Raw genomic sequence first — 9,608 nt, 5'->3', positions numbered from 1 at the left:
GACCTGGCTGAAGTCGGACGCTTAACCGACTGCGCCACCCAGGCGCCCCATTTTCCTTTTAAAGACTTACACATTGCTAAGTTTCCCATGGGCTTGCTGTTCATATATAGCTTTTAAAGTGAAAATACTATTTGTGTGAAGAGGTAATCAAGGTAGACAGCTGCAGTCACTGCAGTAATTTGGGATGCTAGTAATTCTTAAGCTAAAAGGAACCCTTTGATGATTCAACAGGATACCTCTAATTTACATTTATTGTCATCTTTCATTTGCTTTCCTATTTTGGAAATATTTAGCAACTATGCTGATCAAACTGTGTTGGATTCCTATGGTGAAATGATCTATCCTAAAATTTGTGATCCAAGAGGAAGCTAGAAGGAATTGGTATTTTGATTTCACAGAGTATTTGGAAAACTTCATTGTTCATCTACTGGAGGCTTTTATTATTTCATTATTGTAGGGAACACATGGAACAGACTGTTTTGTACATTTTTTCTGAGACTCTTGATCAATGAAGCAAACCTAAAACAGTTTTCTAAAAGCAATAGTCACATACAATTAAGTGAAGAAATCAGTTGGTCCATGACTCTTTTGTCCTTATTAGAAGAATATGTTTGACCTTGAAAGTGAAATAAAAAGGGAAGTTTATTTAATGTTGCTTCATAATGCAGAATCTCTCAGCTCTATTTGGAGTATGATTAGATGTTCTTTGGTTCAACTGTCACAACCTTGTGTACCCTAGAAGCAAGTTGGCACAGAACTTTCAACCATACAATGATGATATGAAATGTATGATTCTCAGATTTATGCTTCTAGAATATTATCCTTTGATTGATATCTGAATTTTATAAAGTGGAAGATACTCAAAATAAACCACTGAAAGTATTAATGCATAACCATAATCTAGATGAAGGTTTTTTTTTTTTTTTTTTTTTTATCAGCTCTCCTGAAATGATGGGAAACCATTATCAATAGGCCAATTGTTTGTTTCTGAAACCATCAAGGTAAAAAGTTCAGCTTGGCTCATGGAATGAATAAGTCATGGGAATGAAAGAAACAGTGCAGGGAATATAGTCAATGATACTATAATAACAATGGATGGGACCAGAAGGTAGCTACACGTGTGGTGACCAAGCATGATGTGTAAACGTGTTGAATCACTATGTGTACAGCTAAAAATAATGCAACATTGTGTATCAACTATACTCAAAATAAGAATGAATAAATAAATAATATTCAGCTTGGAAAATAACCAACAGACCTGTCCATATGCCAGAATCCCATGAGAAAATGGCCCGAAGGAGGGAAATGTATTTTGAAACTCTTGGGCAATAAGATGCACCAAAATCAGGTTCCAACAGGACATTCTAGAAACTTCAAAGGACAAAGAGAGTAAACAAGTGTAGTGATGTGGTGCAAATAGTAAATTTCAGTGGGGGAAACAAAGGACTTTTTTAAAATGTTTATTTATTTGAGAGACAGAGAGAGACAGAGCACAAGCAGGGCAGGGGCAGAGAGAGAGAGACACACGCACACAGAATCCAAAGCAAACTCCAGGCTCTGAGCTGTCAGCACAGAGCCTGACATGGGGCTCCAACTCACGAACTGCAAGATCATGGCCTGAGCTGAAATCAGATGCTCAACTGACTAAGCCACCCAGGAATCCCAGGATTTTTTTTTAAATTGGCATTTGTCAGTTGGTCTTGCCAGTACTGCCGACCAGACTGAGCAGAAAAAAAAAAATCAGTTTTATCTGTGATGCTTTGGGGCTTTCTAAAGTTCTTGGAGGTAGACCACACTAAGAAAATTCAGTCAACTCAGTTGCTCTCAAAACATAGATCTCTGCATCTCTGCATCATCCAGCTTTGCTGGGCTAGACTATTAATTCTGATTCCCATGAAAACTTTTTGGCTTAGGAGACGACATTTGTGTCACTAAGGCAGCAATGAATTCAGGGACTCTCTTTCATCAAAGTGTAACACTGAGGGTAAATTATAATTTTCAGGACTTCGCCCTTAACAGAAACCAACCTGCAAGCAAGCTGAAATGCAAACTCTTGAAATGTTATTTAAGGCACGTTAAATTCCCTAGGGATCCACAGGTTAGGAGATCCCCAGATGTAGCACTCAAGGATTCCACAAATACAGTCTCTGTACAGAGACATGTCTGCACACCTGGTATGTGGTTAAAGAATGGCAGGAGGCCAAAGGTCACAGTGTCATAGGCCCTTGTTCTCACTAGCCATGCTGCAGAGCTTCAGGTCCAGCTGTTTTTCTTTCCTGCTAATTTGTATGGTTGCTTTTAGATAGTGGTGATTTTTCTGTGTATTAAGCATTGAGTAAATCATTTCTACAACACTCTCCTTCCCTTCCTTGTTTATTTACCACAGAGATTGCAAAGCTCAGTGACATTTGACTCTGCTCTTTTGATGACTGAATCATGGAATGCAGAAGGCATGTGTGTATCATTATGTGCATCTCTGAGTGATGGGCCATGGCATCATGTCACATCATGGGGTGAGCCTCTCTCATCATATCACATCATATCTCATCATGCTTGACATAGACACACAGCTCAATTCTGAGTATCTAGAAGTAACCAGGAAGTAAGGCTTCACAGCAATCTGAGCTGTGCTTTCAGAAATAGAAAATAAAGAAGATTGACTTTTCTATTTTTTGTTTTCTACCACTGCAGATACAATGACCCCTGTTGGAAGTTGTGCATATAAATATATTCACATCTCAGTGAAAAACAAAGCATCTGTATAAGACAGGAGTTTTCTCTATGTATTTTCCTCACAATGATGAGGCAGTTTCCCTCCTGTGTTTATTACTGTTGTTGGTAGGATCTAATTCCTGGAACCAGGTATTAATCTAAATAATTCTCTTGATGGAATGAGCTACATGATAGTTATTAGGGATTTGCAATGTGACAATCAAACTGAGGCAATTCAAGGAGAGTTGGACTAGACCATTGAATGAATATTTCTACAAAGTGTCTCTACTGTAAAATTAATCCAATCTGATACTTTGGCTTCTATTGCTTGATAAATCCTGAGTGTAAATTCATAGCCTGTTGTACTACATACTTCTGATTTGTAATCTTGCCTTGATTATGAACTTTTAGTCCCTATACCCCTATACTATACCCCTTAGTCCTCAGAACCCCTCTACCTTTACTCCTCTATCCTTAGGGCCTTTCCACATCAGAAGCTAATAAAAAGGAAAAACCAACTTGAATGAAACAAGAATCTTAAAAATTAGTCAACATAGTTTATATTATTCAAATTGTGTGTGTGTGTGTGCACATGCATGCACGTGTCCCAGTAATACCCAGGAACCTACAAGAGTGAAAGACGGGCATATTTCCTCTCCAATGGCTAGATTCTGAAACTTTTACCTTTGGAGAGGCATGGTGTCTTTCAAGAATGTGGAAATTATCATCTGCCTCTCCAGGCGGCTCAAGGAGTGTTGAAAGGAGGTTTAACCTTGGTCATCAATGGAGTTAACTCTAAAGAACACTGGATCCAGTGAGGCTTTGTTTAGCACTTTCAACCTCCTGTTTAGTAGAATTTCTACTCATTGTACTCCAGATATTTAGTGTTCTTCTTTATGTTTCTCTTTCATTCTCTGTTGAAACTTCCTCTCCTAGCTACACCAGTAAACTTAATGCTCTATTTTTCTCAAGTATTTTAATAAGAATCGAAACCATTAACCCACAAATGAAGTAATGGTCTACTGGATTAGTGAGAGGTGTGTTATGAAATAATAGACTGAATTAGTTACCATGAAAGTATATATAGGGTTAAATTGCTCATTCTGTTTTTTTTTTCTTTTTCTTTTTTTGTTTTTATAAATTAAGCCCTGGGCTATATTACCCTAAAGTATTTGTATGCCATCATTTAATATCATTTATTATATGCTCACTTGCAAATTGTGGTTTTTTTTTTTTAATTTTTTTTTCAACATTTATTTATTTTTGGGACAGAGAGAGATAGAGCATGAACGGGGGAGGGGCAGAGAGAGAGGGAGACAGAATCGGAAACAGGCTCCAGGCTCTGAGCCATCAGCCCAGAGCCTGACGCGGGGCTCGAACTCACAGACCGGGAGATCATGACCTGGCTGAAGTCAGACGCTTAACCGACTGCGCCACCCAGGCGCCCCGCAGATTGTGTTTTAACATGCTATTGTGAAAAAGACTTCACAACTTCATTTAGGTTGATTACGGATTCATTATGGGCATGTTACCACTGTACAGAAAGCTAATGCAAACTTTGGCTACCCTCATAAAATATTGTTTCTTAATCAAATGCAGTAATATTCTCTCTGTTTTCCATGTTGATTCTACTGCAGCTGCATACTGAGTTCACTTCTAGATACCCAATCTCATGATTGTGTATTGGACCATTTCAGATGCATTATAACAATAAGATAAAGTTTATACATGCCTTTCCTAATGCAGGTAAGAGTGAGGTTGGAATAAGGTTGGATTGGGATTAGAATGAAGTGAAATGAGCCTGGAGTAAGGATGGGCTATGCCCAAGGTGATGTTGAGATGAGTGTAGGGTGAACTTTGGGCAAGTTTAGGGCATTCTAAGAATGGGAAGAAGCCACCCATGAGTCTACAAAGGCCCCGCAAACACTCTCAAGCTTGCACATCAGATTTATATATCCTAGAACACACAGGACACAGTTCATGCTGGTCAACATAGCAATACCTCAAAGACATAGTCAACCAAACAATAAATCCAATCCATTTTAGCAGACTGCACCTGAGCTTTTCACCATATTTATTATATTCAGTTATCTATATTTATTATATTTATTATATTCAGTTATCTAAGTTACCTAGACCTGAGCCCTCACTAAATCCTTAAAGATGGAAAGGGAGCTCATCAGGATGTTGAAGGTCAAGAGTTACCCAAGGTATGGTTATGTAAATTGAATATTTGTCTAGAAAAAAAGAAAAATTGTGAAGCCATGGTTCTTGTCACCTCATACTTCAAATGAGGGGATTATGTGGAGGGACCAGCAGCCCTGGTCTTTGTTTCATCATATAGCACAGTTAGAATGGGTGCATAGAAGTTAGCAAGAAATATTTGAGAAATGCTTTCTAATAATGAGGGTTATGCAATGGTGGTATGAGCAATCTTATAACCAGGGAAGTCCCCATTTCTACAAATGTGCAAGAGGAAGACTCTGTCTTGAATGGGGAATACCATGGGAGGAGCTCTAAGTCCTCTGAGACTGTGGCTCTGAGTGGCTTTGGTTTTTTTTTCAACCATTTTAGTTTCAAGAATTCTCTTTTTGAAGAGATCACTGAGTTTTTTTCTTGGGGCAAATACATAGACTAAATAATATATATAAATCATCTAACACATACAACTTTTCCCTAATCACTATCTTCCCTTGACTCCTAAAGCAAATATATTAAATAAAAGTTGTGTGATTGAATAGGATATACTGACTAATATCGAAGCATTTCTGTTGTATGTGAAATATCCAAGTAGGCAAAGGAAGATTTATAATATGACTATCAAATACATTTTATTGAATATCTTCACTTTATATTCCCCGAACTATTGCTGACCACCCTATCCTTGTGGTTCTATTTTTCCTCACTTTAAAAAAGCATTTTGGAGTTCCGACTGCTAAGCTAGGAATGTTCTTTTTCACTGGCAGCATTTTCCTTTTTTGGCAGAATCCACAGGCAATTGCTTTGATGTTTTTTGGAGTTACATTTGGTATCTGTCATAGTTCATGCAAAGATAAGCTGATTGGGTTGTCTAGTTGGTCCCAGATGCTCTTGGCTTTAATGCTCCATCAATTTTCTTTGAAAATGAAGTCCTGGGCCAATCTCACCTCTCAAGGGACACTTGCAGATGACTTGTTCATGATCAAAAGGGAACATAATTTCCTGATGTCCATATGTTTCCTCTGGAACTTCTTTTGGTGTCCTCAAAACTGGTGTTTCTTATAAGTGGACAACAGATTGTTATTTAGAAAGGGTCTAAACTTCAGAAGTGTTTCCTCAAGAGTTACTGCAAATAGGAGTCAGGAGGTATGAACTGGTTTCTAAGAACTCCCGGGAGTGGGCTTTAGAACATATTGCTGTAAAACCACCTCCCAACAAAGACCAACACACTAGATTTATGGTTTAGCACTGCACCATGATTATAGTAAGTGAGGGTTTGTAGAGAAGAAATTATTCCCATTTTTCAGTTTTTTTTGGTATAAAGGGGACATGATTCACGTATTTCCTCCTAGATAAACATATTTGTAACCATTTTGTTACAAACACATGCAAGGGGCTAGGTAAATTAGTGATGTGTTCCTGCACAGCATGGACTTTTTGAAACTAATGGTTTTAATTTTTTTTTAATGTTTATTTATTTTTGAGAGACAGAGACAGAGCGTGAGCAGGGGAAGGGCAGAGAGAGAGGGAGACACAGAATCTGAAGCAGGCTGCCGACTCTGAACTGTCACCACAGAGACCGACATGAGGCTCAAACTCACAAGCTGTGAGATCATGACCTGAGTCAAAGTTGGCCGCCCAACCAACAGCCACCCAGGTGCCCTGAAATTAATGCTTTTAAAAATTGATGAAAAAACTATCCAAGTGACATCTTTGAACTTTATCCCACATCTTATATGCCACACATTTCTCTTTTAGGTTAAGCATGAAAGGCAGATAAAGATCCTTCTGTTGTCTATATATTTTTTCCCAAGGACACAGCCAGCTAGTGAATGAAATGTCAAGGCAGAGCAGCAGGAGAGCCAATGTCTGTGCTGTCTTGAGAAGGTCTCAGTGGCATACTCCAGCACTTACATAATGGGCTTATTTCAGCTGAGCTTCCACGTCTCCTTCTTCCCTTCCCCTCCGAACAGTTCCCTTTTTACTTGTTGGTTTGTTTGTTTGTGTGTTTTGAGAGGTATGTTGGGAGAGGCTCTGTGTACAGTCCTTATTAAAGTAGTTCTCACCTTAGATGGTGGGGGGAAGGAATGATAGAATCCCTAGTTAGAAAAGTATGTACAAATACCACATAAACCTCTGCAATAATGCTTTCATTTATGTCAGGGACAAAGATTAAAGGTGACGATGCAGTTTCAAAATGCTTTTGGATGGTGTCGAGGAGACATCATTCTTCCATCTTTTTCTAGATTCGACAAACCAATTGGAGTTCTATGAAAAGCTAAGAAATAGAATCTGGGGGAAGAAGGAGCCATCTGTCAGCTACCTGTTTTTGCCACTCATCTAGTCACAGCTCAACTTTTGCCTTCCACGGTCATGAACATGCCAGACCTTGTGTGAAAGATGTCTGTGTCCTGTAGGCAACCTTCATCAGGAAGGAAACCGCTGGTCTGAAATTGTGAACTAACCACAGTGATTAGGTTTAGATAATATTTTTAGGCAGCTGAAGGCTCTATACTGGTACTTTATGTACATGATCTAAAATATTTATTTCAAAAAACCTGAGTTTGATGTTACTATCCTTACTTTACAGACAAAGTAATTGAGGGTCAACTGTCTAACCTTATACAGTGGTAAATACTAGAGCTGGGACCTGACTCAGTTTGACCCAGAGCTGACTCTACAATATACCTCTTTCCAGTGCCTCTGTTTTCTTTCTGGTGGACAAGGTTAACTACCTTCTGGGTGTCATATTTGTCCTCAACAACTTCCATTTAGATTTGGCTTTTTATTGTTTAAGTGTGAATTTGAGAGAGCTCCCTAACCATTCCCTATATCTGCTTCCCAGAGATGTGTACCATCACAGAAATAATTTAAGGTGTTCAAATGCAGGAAAATTTGTTATTACTTCCATATACCTAGATGTCTATGGGCATCTCTGGCTGGATATTATACAGGAACCTCAAATTCAAGAAGTCAAAACTGAAGAGATTTTCCTCCACACTCTGATATTTCTGTCATGAGCCTCCACCCAATCTGTAAGCTCTAAACTCAGGTTTCAACCTAGATGTCTTTCCTCTAACTCTCTCTTACCTGTTTTCTCATTGCATTCCTAAAATTAGTGCTTTGTTTCTAGGCCTTTACCTTTTTGCTCCTGGATTCTTCAATGTTCTATCACTCATCGGATCAGCAGTCTTGTACTTCCTTAACACAAATTCTCCACTGCCTCTAGAGGGACTAAAAAAAATTTTTTTGTAATGTTCATTTACTCTTAAAAGAGAGAGATAGAACATGAGTGGGGGAGGGGCAGAGAGAGAGAGGGAGACACGGAATCTGAAACAGGCTCCAGGCTCTGAGCTGTCAGCACAGAGCCCTATGAGGGGCTCAAACTCAGGATCTGTGAGATCGTGACCTGAGTGAAGTTGGTTGCCCAACTGACTAAGCCACCCAGGGGCCTCTAGAGGGAGCTTTTTAAAAAAAATAAGTAATGTAATGTTCATTCCCCTGTTCAAAACCTTTTAAAACTCCAAACTTTTTAGCATGGCACATGAGGCTATCCATGGTCTCGTCTTGCTTAACATTTCCAAATTTCCATTACATTATACTCTCTGGCATCCCATTCAGAAGGCAAACACAACCACTTGAAATTCTCCAAATTTATCATTTTCTTTTATTTTTTGTAATGAAGCTCATTATGGTATGCCCTTCCTATTCTTCCCATATGCTTACATAGTAGGAAATACTTTTCTGCCTCCTCTTGTATTCAGATTTCTATCATTGTAAGCATAACTTATTTCCTTCTTTATTTTTCTAGCTTCCTTGACTAACTTGTAAGTTCCTGAGGGCCAGTTTTGTCTTATTCCTTCCTCTCAAGCAGCACCAGGACCTAGCACAGTGCATGACTCATAGTTCTCAGAAACCTTACTAATAATTGAGAGTGAAAGCAAAATCTCCAGTCTAAAGACTCTATGGGACATCACGCTGGCAGTGGTCTAAAGGAATATATCAGTAATGAATTGAATTGTTTGCTTCTTATGTATTGTACTTTATTAGAGTCAAGAGTCTGTGTCTATAGAAGAATCTATGTATACTCTACAAAACATACTTTGAAATTTTCTATCCAAATATCTGTACACGAATTGCCATGTTTTTTAGATGCATGTACTTAAATGCGGGCCTAGAAGAATATTGTTTAGCAAAAATCAGTGGCATAAATAACGGGTTCATTCCTAATAAAGTGGATGAATTATATTACCTTAACAAGAGCCTGGCTGTAATTAATGTAGTTGATAAAACATAATATTTTCTTATGTTCATTATGAAATTATATAACACGAACCAGTGTAATGGCAAGCACCTCAGAAAATTAGAAATAATTCATTAAATAAATGAGATACAATTTTAAAAAATTCCAGAAAAATCAAACCTCACTTTAAACCTGGTGAGCTGAATTGTCTACACATATTTGCATGTTTTCATAATTTATTTTTTCCAACTCACTGTACTTAGCTCATTTGAAAATCATCTACTAATTACAGCTGTTACCCAAGTCATAAGTATTTCTATACTCTGAGATAATAATAATAAATTTAGATTCCAGGATCCAAAACCATTATCAACTTTTATGGCACCTTAATTTCTTTTTTTTTTTTATTTATATATGAAATTTATTGTCAAATTGGTTTCCATACAACACCCAG

At 38.0% G+C, this 9,608-nt stretch overlaps 1 long non-coding RNA gene across 4 annotated transcripts in view; it reads left to right on the top strand.

The window, feature by feature from the left end:
* The window catches only part of LOC121016296 (uncharacterized), an 887,083-nt gene that overhangs the window by 335,657 nt on the left and 541,818 nt on the right, over positions 1-9,608 (top strand). For 3 of the 4 annotated variants that reach the window (XR_005784209.1, XR_005784210.1, XR_005784208.1), the window contains exon 3: positions 2,387-2,513. The exons of the other annotated variant lie outside the window; for it this stretch is intronic. This is a non-coding gene — a long non-coding RNA (uncharacterized LOC121016296). The remainder of the gene's footprint in view (positions 1-2,386; positions 2,514-9,608) is intronic. 4 annotated transcript variants of the gene reach the window in all.

Source organism: Herpailurus yagouaroundi, unplaced genomic scaffold (assembly GCF_014898765.1).
Source record: "Herpailurus yagouaroundi ecotype Mexico unplaced genomic scaffold, PumYag 210, whole genome shotgun sequence".
NCBI classification, from domain to species: Eukaryota; Metazoa; Chordata; class Mammalia; order Carnivora; family Felidae; genus Herpailurus; species Herpailurus yagouaroundi.
Note: the sequence above shows the minus strand (reverse complement) of the source record. Positions and strands in the feature narration are given on the sequence as shown.